The sequence below is a fragment of the Chiloscyllium plagiosum genome, unplaced genomic scaffold (genome assembly GCF_037043375.1).
Source record: "Chiloscyllium plagiosum isolate Xiang-an unplaced genomic scaffold, Cpla_swu_hap1 HiC_scaffold_42, whole genome shotgun sequence".
NCBI lineage: Eukaryota > Metazoa > Chordata > Chondrichthyes > Orectolobiformes > Hemiscylliidae > Chiloscyllium > Chiloscyllium plagiosum.
Genome location: NW_028270180.1, coordinates 67,401,336 through 67,414,931, shown reverse-complemented (window position 1 = coordinate 67,414,931; position 13,596 = coordinate 67,401,336). Strand labels below are relative to the sequence as shown.

At 45.6% G+C, this 13,596-nt stretch overlaps 1 long non-coding RNA gene and 5 other non-coding genes across 6 annotated transcripts in view; 5 read left to right on the top strand and 1 right to left on the bottom strand.

Moving 5' to 3' along the window:
- Window positions 1-13,596, bottom strand: part of LOC148137865 (uncharacterized) — a 131,953-nt gene that overhangs the window by 58,079 nt on the left and 60,278 nt on the right. The window lies entirely within an intron of this gene.
- trnav-aac (transfer RNA valine (anticodon AAC)) lies at window positions 366-438 on the top strand. Its single transcript has one exon. It is a non-coding gene; the product is annotated as a tRNA-Val (tRNA).
- Window positions 3,379-3,451, top strand: trnav-aac (transfer RNA valine (anticodon AAC)). Its single transcript has one exon. It is a non-coding gene; the product is annotated as a tRNA-Val (tRNA).
- On the top strand, window positions 6,408-6,480 carry trnav-aac (transfer RNA valine (anticodon AAC)). Its single transcript has one exon. It is a non-coding gene; the product is annotated as a tRNA-Val (tRNA).
- Window positions 9,422-9,494, top strand: trnav-aac (transfer RNA valine (anticodon AAC)). The gene has a single exon. It is a non-coding gene; the product is annotated as a tRNA-Val (tRNA).
- Window positions 12,453-12,525, top strand: trnav-aac (transfer RNA valine (anticodon AAC)). Its single transcript has one exon. It is a non-coding gene; the product is annotated as a tRNA-Val (tRNA).

Here is a 13,596-nt window from a genome sequence, read left to right as displayed (position 1 = left end):
TCCCGTGAGCAGTCGAACAGACTAAATGATTGTGCCACAGACTGCGATGGCAAACTCCGCTAAAAAGTAATCATTTAAAGCCGGTGGAAGCAACATGACGTTATTGGGGTACATCGTGGAAAAAGATACTTCGGTGGACCTCGTCCATGCTCACCACATAGCCAAAACTAAACAAGTCCCGTTCCCCAGCATTTGGCCCCAAACCCTCTCAACGCACCATATCCAGAAACTCACCCGATTACCTTTGCAATTTTCTGAGTGTAATAGCCTCCTCCGAGCTATTGGAAACAAAAAGGTGAAACGTAGAACGGATTCAACTTTCAGTGCTGGACGCCACTGAGCCGGAGCACGCACGGCAGTGGCTCGTTTCTGTAGTGTAGTGGTCATCACGTTCGCCTAACACGCGAAAGGTCCCCAGTTCGAAACTGGGCAGGAACTGTTTTGTTCTTCAACTGCAGCCTTTTACATGGACAATAGCTGAGCTTTCTTGCATGCTTTCCCATCTGCAAACCTGCCTTCGAATTTGCTTGAACAAATCTGCTCTGGTAGTGAAATGTAATGCAATTCCATTTAATTACAGTGCAAAGCGTTGTTAGGTTTTTCTCCAACCTGGTTCTGATCATATGCCATTCTGTTGGAGAATGTAGTTACCGCCTTCTGATCCTTCCACGAAAAGCAGTACCGCATTTGCCTTCCTTGCGCCGACGGCTCGGTTCAAAGACAGGAAAGAAGCTGATGCGCTGGTGTCACAGCGCACCACGAATTCCTGAACTTGTCTGTCTGTCAAATGTACCCCAAGGTCGTCTCAGAAAGACCTCATTTGGAAGCTGTCAATCGTGATTCAACGTGCGAGAATTGGCACCAGATATCCTGAATCATATTTTGGAGCAATTCGCACGTTCGTGGCTCATTCAATCAGCAACAGCAATGAAAGAAATTGCACTCTCAGAGGAATCTTTCGACTTGCGCATTCATAGCGTCGCTAGTATTAAGGTCCGCCCCGAGATCTAAGTCATGTTGGAACTGAAACGGTGGAATCGACAGAGAGGCTACAGAATGACATCGCATCCATTTGGTTTTCTTTAAATCACTGACGAGCAGGAAAATGTAAACGGGGAGGGCGAGTGGAGAAGTGAGGCAGTTGCAGCTCTGGTGAAATTCCTTCTTTGTGATTCACTCAGCAACCAGAGACGTGAAGGTGACTCAGGCGTGAAAGCTCTTCACATCGAGAACAAAAAGCACTCAAGGACAGTTAGCAGCTCTTCCGGAGTGAGGGTGGGGTGAGGTAATTACCTTTTGACTTCTGTTACTATGTTCAGAAACTGCCGTTTTGATTGAGGTGAACAGAAACTGCATTTCTAAAAAGCACCATGGAATTTAGCAAAATTTATTGAGTCGCTTGTCGTCGATTCCCACATAGGTTTCCAACGCAGTTAGTATCCATGTGGCTCATGTCCAGGTGTGAACATCTCTGCAGCACATTGCACGGTTAAGGTAAAAGGCAAGGAAAGTGGCTTCTAGAACTGGCTCCGAGGTCAGAGCATTCTCACAATGTGATCTGTCGTTCTCGGATTGTAATGTTACCTCCGGTTTTAGGGTGGAGAACATTCTTTGGGACTCTTATTCTGAAAAAAAAAACAGACACAGCGACTGAAACTATGCTGCACGGTATGATGTGGATTACGGCCTGCTCAGGTTTGTGCATTTTCCCTGTCGTCCGGTGTGTTTCATGTTCCGTGCAAACGTGAAAGTCGTCCTGTTTCGAGCAATGGGTGAAATCATTTAGCAAAGCGAGATTCGAAATTGCAGTAATGTCAAGCAGCTCATGGTTATTTGACCAAATCATAAGCGAACCCATATTCTCACGCACTCACAGATACATTTGTAGCTGAAAAGAGTCTGAGAAGATAGACTCAGCTTACCATTGATTTTTGACTGGACTGATGGGCTATCAATATCTGCTGCGAAATTGACATTGTAGCTGTGCGAGTCCGAGAGGACATCCCAGCAGCTGTGCGAGTCCGAGAGGAATCATGGAACCCTTATCATGTGACTTTGCATCTGTTGTTATGCAGGAGGACAATTGGAAATACAAGAAAATGAGGCGGCGCGGCCGGCTGGTAGTGTGGCCGAGCGGTCTAAGGCGCTGGATCCAAGTTCCAGTCTCGAAAGGGGCGTGGATTCGAATCCCACCACTGCCATTTCTGCTGATCAACTCCAACGCTGTTTCGTTGCCCACTGTCTATTGATGTTGAAAACAAAAGTAAAATGGGTTTGCTTCCCAGGGAATTAACTGTGGTGTGGGATACTGCCAAATATTTCAAAATGTCTCTACTGTCATGATCGTGTTCGTCTCCCGCGCGGAAAATCGCAAACAGTTCTGCCGTCCCAGGCAAGTTGAGCTTTTACTGGAACCGAATGGAGACTGTTATTTCATCGCTGTTGTGAAACGAAGTCCTACGGTGACTCTACTCGTTGGTTATTTGGGTTTCTAGCTAATGGGAAAATCGTTCCAATGAATTTCGATGTCATACCTTATTGAATATCTTCCATTTCCGTCCTGGAAACATCGGAAGGGAAAGGTAATCTAATCGAGACTGTGATTGGTGAAATTCACTTTTTACGGCCAATTCTTATTATGTTCTTTCTTTCTCTCTTTTCAGCATTGTCTGGAAAGTGGTGGTGCACTAAGGCTGCAGTATGTTTGAAAGAGTCGTTTGGAAATGCCCTGTTGTTAGTTGTGAGATTACTTTATGACTCATGCCCTCGGACTGTATCACATTTAGCATTCATGCATCTCTGTGTCTGAAAATGCCAGTTTCGTTTGTGTTCCGTGTTAAATGCTTTCTGTTTTGCGATTCGCTCAATACATTTCGATTTAACAGAGTTTCTGAGGTAACTTCCAGCAGCAAAAATCCTCAGCTGAGGATCTGGGAAAATTTCACAGAGTATGGTCAGTCGGAGCTAAAGTAAGGAAGTCGTTCGTTTCTGCAGTGTTTCACAATACTACCTTTCCCGTGAGCAGTCGAACAGACTAAATGATTGTGCCACAGACTGCGATGGCAAACTCCGCTAAAAAGTAATCATTTAAAGCCGGTGGAAGCAACATGACGTTATTGGGGTACATCGTGGAAAAAGATACTTCGGTGGACCTCGTCCATGCTCACCACATAGCCAAAACTAAACAAGTCCCGTTCCCCAGCATTTGGCCCCAAACCCTCTCAACGCACCATATCCAGAAACTCACCCGATTACCTTTGCAATTTTCTGAGTGTAATAGCCTCCTCCGAGCTATTGGAAACAAAAAGGTGAAACGTAGAACGGATTCAACTTTCAGTGCTGGACGCCACTGAGCCGGAGCACGCACGGCAGTGGCTCGTTTCTGTAGTGTAGTGGTCATCACGTTCGCCTAACACGCGAAAGGTCCCCAGTTCGAAACTGGGCAGGAACTGTTTTGTTCTTCAACTGCAGCCTTTTACATGGACAAGAGCTGAGCTTTCTTGCATGCTTTCCCATCTGCAAACCTGCCTTCGAATTTGCTTGAACAAATCTGCTCTGGTAGTGAAAGGTAATGCAATTCCATTTAATTACAGTGCAAAGCGTTGTTAGGTTTTTCTCCAACCTGGTTCTGATCATATGCCATTCTGTTGGAGAATGTAGTTACCGCCTTCTGATCCTTCCACGAAAAGCAGTACCGCATTTGCCTTCCTTGCGCCGACGGCTCGGTTCAAAGACAGGAAAGAAGCTGATGCGCTGGTGTCACAGCGCACCACGAATTCCTGAACTTGTCTGTCTGTCAAATGTACCCCAAGGTCGTCTCAGAAAGACCTCATTTGGAAGCTGTCAATCGTGATTCAACGTGCGAGAATTGGCACCAGATATCCTGAATCATATTTTGGAGCAATTCGCACGTTCGTGGCTCATTCAATCAGCAACAGCAATGAAAGAAATTGCACTCTCAGAGGAATCTTTCGACTTGCGCATTCATAGCGTCGCTAGTATTAAGGTCCGCCCCGAGATCTAAGTCATGTTGGAACTGAAACGGTGGAATCGACAGAGAGGCTACAGAATGACATCGCATCCATTTGGTTTTCTTTAAATCACTGACGAGCAGGAAAATGTAAACGGGGAGGGCGAGTGGAGAAGTGAGGCAGTTGCAGCTCTGGTGAAATTCCTTCTTTGTGATTCACTCAGCAACCAGAGACGTGAAGGTGACTCAGGCGTGAAAGCTCTTCACATCGAGAACAAAAAGCACTCAAGGACAGTTAGCAGCTCTTCCGGAGTGAGGGTGGGGTGAGGTAATTACCTTTTGACTTCTGTTACTATGTTCAGAAACTGCCGTTTTGATTGAGGTGAACAGAAACTGCATTTCTAAAAAGCACCATGGAATTTAGCAAAATTTATTGAGTCGCTTGTCGTCGATTCCCACATAGGTTTCCAACGCAGTTAGTATCCATGTGGCTCATGTCCAGGTGTGAACATCTCTGCAGCACATTGCACGGTTAAGGTAAAAGGCAAGGAAAGTGGCTTCTAGAACTGGCTCCGAGGTCAGAGCATTCTCACAATGTGATCTGTCGTTCTCGGATTGTAATGTTACCTCCGGTTTTAGGGTGGAGAACATTCTTTGGGACTCTTATTCTGAAAAAAAACAGACACAGCGACTGAAACTATGCTGCACGGTATGATGTGGATGACGGCCTGCTCAGGTTTGTGCATTTTCCCTGTCGTCCGGTGTGTTTCATGTTCCGTGCAAACGTGAAAGTCGTCCTGTTTCGAGCAATGGGTGAAATCATTTAGCAAAGCGAGATTCGAAATTGCAGTAATGTCAAGCAGCTCATGGTTATTTGACCAAATCATAAGCGAACCCATATTCTCACGCACTCACAGATACATTTGTAGCTGAAAAGAGTCTGAGAAGATAGACTCAGCTTACCATTGATTTTTGACTGGACTGATGGGCTATCAATATCTGCTGCGAAATTGACATTGTAGCTGTGCGAGTCCGAGAGGACATCCCAGCAGCTGTGCGAGTCCGAGAGGAATCATGGAACCCTTATCATGTGACTTTGCATCTGTTGTTATGCAGGAGGACAATTGGAAATACAAGAAAATGAGGCGGCGCGGCCGGCTGGTAGTGTGGCCGAGCGGTCTAAGGCGCTGGATCCAGGTTCCAGTCTCGAAAGGGGCGCGGATTCGAATCCCACCACTGCCATTTCTGCTGATCAACTCCAACGCTGCAGCTTGTTAAAATGCTGTTTCGTTGCCCACTGTCTATTGATGTTGAAAACAAAAGTAAAATGGGTTTGCTTCCCAGGGAATTAACTGTGGTGTGGGATACTGCCAAATATTTCAAAATGTCTCTACTGTCATGATCGTGTTCGTCTCCCGCGCGGAAAATCGCAAACAGTTCTGCCGTCCCAGGCAAGTTGAGCTTTTACTGGAACCGAATGGAGACTGTTATTTCATCGCTGTTGTGAAACGAAGTCCTACGGTGACTCTACTCGTTGGTTATTTGGGTTTCTAGCTAATGGGAAAATCGTTCCAATGAATTTCGATGTCATACCTTATTGAATATCTTCCATTTCCGTCCTGGAAACATCGGAAGGGAAAGGTAATCTAATCGAGACTGTGATTGGTGAAATTCACTTTTTACGGCCAATTCTTATTATGTTCTTTCTTTCTCTCTTTTCAGCATTGTCTGGAAAGTGGTGGTGCACTAAGGCTGCAGTATGTTTGAAAGAGTCGTTTGGAAATGCCCTGTGGTTAGTTGTGAGATTACTTTATGACTCATGCCCTCGGACTGTATCACATTTAGCATTCATGCATCTCTGTGTCTGAAAATGCCAGTTTCGTTTGTGTTCCGTGTTAAATGCTTTCTGTTTTGCGATTCGCTCAATACATTTCGATTTAACAGAGTTTCTGAGGTAACTTCCAGCAGCAAAACTCCTCAGCTGAGGATCTGGGAAAATTTCACAGAGTATGGTCAGTCGGAGCTAAAGTAAGGAAGTCGTTCGTTTCTGCAGTGTTTCACAATACTACCTTTCCCGTGAGCAGTCGAACAGACTAAATGATTGTGCCACAGACTGCGATGGCAAACTCCGCTAAAAAGTAATCATTTAAAGCCGGTGGAAGCAACATGACGTTATTGGGGTACATCGTGGAAAAAGATACTTCGGTGGACCTCGTCCATGCTCACCACATAGCCAAAACTAAACAAGTCCCGTTCCCCAGCATTTGGCCCCAAACCCTCTCAACGCACCATATCCAGAAACTCACCCGATTACCTTTGCAATTTTCTGAGTGTAATAGCCTCCTCCGAGCTATTGGAAACAAAAAGGTGAAACGTAGAACGGATTCAACTTTCAGTGCTGGACGCCACTGAGCCGGAGCACGCACGGCAGTGGCTCGTTTCTGTAGTGTAGTGGTCATCACGTTCGCCTAACACGCGAAAGGTCCCCAGTTCGAAACTGGGCAGGAACTGTTTTGTTCTTCAACTGCAGCCTTTTACATGGACAAGAGCTGAGCTTTCTTGCATGCTTTCCCATCTGCAAACCTGCCTTCGAATTTGCTTGAACAAATCTGCTCTGGTAGTGAAATGTAATGCAATTCCATTTAATTACAGTGCAAAGCGTTGTTAGGTTTTTCTCCAACCTGGTTCTGATCATATGCCATTCTGTTGGAGAATGTAGTTACCGCCTTCTGATCCTTCCACGAAAAGCAGTACCGCATTTGCCTTCCTTGCGCCGACGGCTCGGTTCAAAGACAGGAAAGAAGCTGATGCGCTGGTGTCACAGCGCACCACGAATTCCTGAACTTGTCTGTCTGTCAAATGTACCCCAAGGTCGTCTCAGAAAGACCTCATTTGGAAGCTGTCAATCGTGATTCAACGTGCGAGAATTGGCACCAGATATCCTGAATCATATTTTGGAGCAATTCGCACGTTCGTGGCTCATTCAATCAGCAACAGCAATGAAAGAAATTGCACTCTCAGAGGAATCTTTCGACTTGCGCATTCATAGCGTCGCTAGTATTAAGGTCCGCCCCGAGATCTAAGTCATGTTGGAACTGAAACGGTGGAATCGACAGAGAGGCTACAGAATGACATCGCATCCATTTGGTTTTCTTTAAATCACTGACGAGCAGGAAAATGTAAACGGGGAGGGCGAGTGGAGAAGTGAGGCAGTTGCAGTTCTGGTGAAATTCCTTCTTTGTGATTCACTCAGCAACCAGAGACGTGAAGGTGACTCAGGCGTGAAAGCTCTTCACATCGAGAACAAAAAGCACTCAAGGACAGTTAGCAGCTCTTCCGGAGTGAGGGTGGGGTGAGGTAATTACCTTTTGACTTCTGTTACTATGTTCAGAAACTGCCGTTTTGATTGAGGTGAACAGAAACTGCATTTCTAAAAACCACCATGGAATTTAGCAAAATTTATTGAGTCGCTTGTCGTCGATTCCCACATAGGTTTCCAACGCAGTTAGTATCCATGTGGCTCATGTCCAGGTGTGAACATCTCTGCAGCACATTGCACGGTTAAGGTAAAAGGCAAGGAAAGTGGCTTCTAGAACTGGCTCCGAGGTCAGAGCATTCTCACAATGTGATCTGTCGTTCTCGGATTGTAATGTTACCTCCGGTTTTAGGGTGGAGAACATTCTTTGGGACTCTTATTCTGAAAAAAAAAAACAGACACAGCGACTGAAACTATGCTGCACGGTATGATGTGGATTACGGCCTGCTCAGGTTTGTGCATTTTCCCTGTCGTCCGGTGTGTTTCATGTTCCGTGCAAACGTGAAAGTCGTCCTGTTTCGAGCAATGGGTGAAATCATTTAGCAAAGCGAGATTCGAAATTGCAGTAATGTCAAGCAGCTCATGGTTATTTGACCAAATCATAAGCGAACCCATATTCTCACGCACTCACAGATACATTTGTAGCTGAAAAGAGTCTGAGAAGATAGACTCAGCTTACCATTGATTTTTGACTGGACTGATGGGCTATCAATATCTGCTGCGAAATTGACATTGTAGCTGTGCGAGTCCGAGAGGACATCCCAGCAGCTGTGCGAGTCCGAGAGGAATCATGGAACCCTTATCATGTGACTTTGCATCTGTTGTTATGCAGGAGGACAATTGGAAATACAAGAAAATGAGGCGGCGCGGCCGGCTGGTAGTGTGGCCGAGCGGTCTAAGGCGCTGGATCCAAGTTCCAGTCTCGAAAGGGGCGTGGATTCGAATCCCACCACTGCCATTTCTGCTGATCAACTCCAACGCTGTTTCGTTGCCCACTGTCTATTGATGTTGAAAACAAAAGTAAAATGGGTTTGCTTCCCAGGGAATTAACTGTGGTGTGGGATACTGCCAAATATTTCAAAATGTCTCTACTGTCATGATCGTGTTCGTCTCCCGCGCGGAAAATCGCAAACAGTTCTGCCGTCCCAGGCAAGTTGAGCTTTTACTGGAACCGAATGGAGACTGTTATTTCATCGCTGTTGTGAAACGAAGTCCTACGGTGACTCTACTCGTTGGTTATTTGGGTTTCTAGCTAATGGGAAAATCGTTCCAATGAATTTCGATGTCATACCTTATTGAATATCTTCCATTTCCGTCCTGGAAACATCGGAAGGGAAAGGTAATCTAATCGAGACTGTGATTGGTGAAATTCACTTTTTACGGCCAATTCTTATTATGTTCTTTCTTTCTCTCTTTTCAGCATTGTCTGGAAAGTGGTGGTGCACTAAGGCTGCAGTATGTTTGAAAGAGTCGTTTGGAAATGCCCTGTTGTTAGTTGTGAGATTACTTTATGACTCATGCCCTCGGACTGTATCACATTTAGCATTCATGCATCTCTGTGTCTGAAAATGCCAGTTTCGTTTGTGTTCCGTGTTAAATGCTTTCTGTTTTGCGATTCGCTCAATACATTTCGATTTAACAGAGTTTCTGAGGTAACTTCCAGCAGCAAAAATCCTCAGCTGAGGATCTGGGAAAATTTCACAGAGTATGGTCAGTCGGAGCTAAAGTAAGGAAGTCGTTCATTTCTGCAGTGTTTCACAATACTACCTTTCCCGTGAGCAGTCGAACAGACTAAATGATTGTGCCACAGACTGCGATGGCAAACTCCGCTAAAAAGTAATCATTTAAAGCCGGTGGAAGCAACATGACGTTATTGGGGTACATCGTGGAAAAAGATACTTCGGTGGACCTCGTCCATGCTCACCACATAGCCAAAACTAAACAAGTCCCGTTCCCCAGCATTTGGCCCCAAACCCTCTCAACGCACCATATCCAGAAACTCACCCGATTACCTTTGCAATTTTCTGAGTGTAATAGCCTCCTCCGAGCTATTGGAAACAAAAAGGTGAAACGTAGAACGGATTCAACTTTCAGTGCTGGACGCCACTGAGCCGGAGCACGCACGGCAGTGGCTCGTTTCTGTAGTGTAGTGGTCATCACGTTCGCCTAACACGCGAAAGGTCCCCAGTTCGAAACTGGGCAGGAACTGTTTTGTTCTTCAACTGCAGCCTTTTACATGGACAAGAGCTGAGCTTTCTTGCATGCTTTCCCATCTGCAAACCTGCCTTCGAATTTGCTTGAACAAATCTGCTCTGGTAGTGAAAGGTAATGCAATTCCATTTAATTACAGTGCAAAGCGTTGTTAGGTTTTTCTCCAACCTGGTTCTGATCATATGCCATTCTGTTGGAGAATGTAGTTACCGCCTTCTGATCCTTCCACGAAAAGCAGTACCGCATTTGCCTTCCTTGCGCCGACGGCTCGGTTCAAAGACAGGAAAGAAGCTGATGCGCTGGTGTCACAGCGCACCACGAATTCCTGAACTTGTCTGTCTGTCAAATGTACCCCAAGGTCGTCTCAGAAAGACCTCATTTGGAAGCTGTCAATCGTGATTCAACGTGCGAGAATTGGCACCAGATATCCTGAATCATATTTTGGAGCAATTCGCACGTTCGTGGCTCATTCAATCAGCAACAGCAATGAAAGAAATTGCACTCTCAGAGGAATCTTTCGACTTGCGCATTCATAGCGTCGCTAGTATTAAGGTCCGCCCCGAGATCTAAGTCATGTTGGAACTGAAACGGTGGAATCGACAGAGAGGCTACAGAATGACATCGCATCCATTTGGTTTTCTTTAAATCACTGACGAGCAGGAAAATGTAAACGGGGAGGGCGAGTGGAGAAGTGAGGCAGTTGCAGCTCTGGTGAAATTCCTTCTTTGTGATTCACTCAGCAACCAGAGACGTGAAGGTGACTCAGGCGTGAAAGCTCTTCACATCGAGAACAAAAAGCACTCAAGGACAGTTAGCAGCTCTTCCGGAGTGAGGGTGGGGTGAGGTAATTACCTTTTGACTTCTGTTACTATGTTCAGAAACTGCCGTTTTGATTGAGGTGAACAGAAACTGCATTTCTAAAAAGCACCATGGAATTTAGCAAAATTTATTGAGTCGCTTGTCGTCGATTCCCACATAGGTTTCCAACGCAGTTAGTATCCATGTGGCTCATGTCCAGGTGTGAACATCTCTGCAGCACATTGCACGGTTAAGGTAAAAGGCAAGGAAAGTGGCTTCTAGAACTGGCTCCGAGGTCAGAGCATTCTCACAATGTGATCTGTCGTTCTCGGATTGTAATGTTACCTCCGGTTTTAGGGTGGAGAACATTCTTTGGGACTCTTATTCTGAAAAAAAAAACAGACACAGCGACTGAAACTATGCTGCACGGTATGATGTGGATTACGGCCTGCTCAGGTTTGTGCATTTTCCCTGTCGTCCGGTGTGTTTCATGTTCCGTGCAAACGTGAAAGTCGTCCTGTTTCGAGCAATGGGTGAAATCATTTAGCAAAGCAAGATTCGAAATTGCAGTAATGTCAAGCAGCTCATGGTTATTTGACCAAATCATAAGCGAACCCATATTCTCACGCACTCACAGATACATTTGTAGCTGAAAAGAGTCTGAGAAGATAGACTCAGCTTACCATTGATTTTTGACTGGACTGATGGGCTATCAATATCTGCTGCGAAATTGACATTGTAGCTGTGCGAGTCCGAGAGGACATCCCAGCAGCTGTGCGAGTCCGAGAGGAATCATGGAACCCTTATCATGTGACTTTGCATCTGTTGTTATGCAGGAGGACAATTGGAAATACAAGAAAATGAGGCGGCGCGGCCGGCTGGTAGTGTGGCCGAGCGGTCTAAGGCGCTGGATCCAGGTTCCAGTCTCGAAAGGGGCGCGGATTCGAATCCCACCACTGCCATTTCTGCTGATCAACTCCAACGCTGCAGCTTGTTAAAATGCTGTTTCGTTGCCCACTGTCTATTGATGTTGAAAACAAAAGTAAAATGGGTTTGCTTCCCAGGGAATTAACTGTGGTGTGGGATACTGCCAAATATTTCAAAATGTCTCTACTGTCATGATCGTGTTCGTCTCCCGCGCGGAAAATCGCAAACAGTTCTGCCGTCCCAGGCAAGTTGAGCTTTTACTGGAACCGAATGGAGACTGTTATTTCATCGCTGTTGTGAAACGAAGTCCTACGGTGACTCTACTCGTTGGTTATTTGGGTTTCTAGCTAATGGGAAAATCGTTCCAATGAATTTCGATGTCATACCTTATTGAATATCTTCCATTTCCGTCCTGGAAACATCGGAAGGGAAAGGTAATCTAATCGAGACTGTGATTGGTGAAATTCACTTTTTACGGCCAATTCTTATTATGTTCTTTCTTTCTCTCTTTTCAGCATTGTCTGGAAAGTGGTGGTGCACTAAGGCTGCAGTATGTTTGAAAGAGTCGTTTGGAAATGCCCTGTGGTTAGTTGTGAGATTACTTTATGACTCATGCCCTCGGACTGTATCACATTTAGCATTCATGCATCTCTGTGTCTGAAAATGCCAGTTTCGTTTGTGTTCCGTGTTAAATGCTTTCTGTTTTGCGATTCGCTCAATACATTTCGATTTAACAGAGTTTCTGAGGTAACTTCCAGCAGCAAAAATCCTCAGCTGAGGATCTGGGAAAATTTCACAGAGTATGGTCAGTCGGAGCTAAAGTAAGGAAGTCGTTCGTTTCTGCAGTGTTTCACAATACTACCTTTCCCGTGAGCAGTCGAACAGACTAAATGATTGTGCCACAGACTGCGATGGCAAACTCCGCTAAAAAGTAATCATTTAAAGCCGGTGGAAGCAACATGACGTTATTGGGGTACATCGTGGAAAAAGATACTTCGGTGGACCTCGTCCATGCTCACCACATAGCCAAAACTAAACAAGTCCCGTTCCCCAGCATTTGGCCCCAAACCCTCTCAACGCACCATATCCAGAAACTCACCCGATTACCTTTGCAATTTTCTGAGTGTAATAGCCTCCTCCGAGCTATTGGAAACAAAAAGGTGAAACGTAGAACGGATTCAACTTTCAGTGCTGGACGCCACTGAGCCGGAGCACGCACGGCAGTGGCTCGTTTCTGTAGTGTAGTGGTCATCGCGTTCGCCTAACACGCGAAAGGTCCCCAGTTCGAAACTGGGCAGGAACTGTTTTGTTCTTCAACTGCAGCCTTTTACATGGACAATAGCTGAGCTTTCTTGCATGCTTTCCCATCTGCAAACCTGCCTTCGAATTTGCTTGAACAAATCTGCTCTGGTAGTGAAATGTAATGCAATTCCATTTAATTACAGTGCAAAGCGTTGTTAGGTTTTTCTCCAACCTGGTTCTGATCATATGCCATTCTGTTGGAGAATGTAGTTACCGCCTTCTGATCCTTCCACGAAAAGCAGTACCGCATTTGCCTTCCTTGCGCCGACGGCTCGGTTCAAAGACAGGAAAGAAGCTGATGCGCTGGTGTCACAGCGCACCACGAATTCCTGAACTTGTCTGTCTGTCAAATGTACCCCAAGGTCGTCTCAGAAAGACCTCATTTGGAAGCTGTCAATCGTGATTCAACGTGCGAGAATTGGCACCAGATATCCTGAATCATATTTTGGAGCAATTCGCACGTTCGTGGCTCATTCAATCAGCAACAGCAATGAAAGAAATTGCACTCTCAGAGGAATCTTTCGACTTGCGCATTCATAGCGTCGCTAGTATTAAGGTCCGCCCCGAGATCTAAGTCATGTTGGAACTGAAACGGTGGAATCGACAGAGAGGCTACAGAATGACATCGCATCCATTTGGTTTTCTTTAAATCACTGACGAGCAGGAAAATGTAAACGGGGAGGGCGAGTGGAGAAGTGAGGCAGTTGCAGTTCTGGTGAAATTCCTTCTTTGTGATTCACTCAGCAACCAGAGACGTGAAGGTGACTCAGGCGTGAAAGCTCTTCACATCGAGAACAAAAAGCACTCAAGGACAGTTAGCAGCTCTTCCGGAGTGAGGGTGGGGTGAGGTAATTACCTTTTGACTTCTGTTACTATGTTCAGAAACTGCCGTTTTGATTGAGGTGAACAGAAACTGCATTTCTAAAAACCACCATGGAATTTAGCAAAATTTATTGAGTCGCTTGTCGTCGATTCCCACATAGGTTTCCAACGCAGTTAGTATCCATGTGGCTCATGTCCAGGTGTGAACATCTCTGCAGCACATTGCACGGTTAAGGTAAAAGGCATGGAA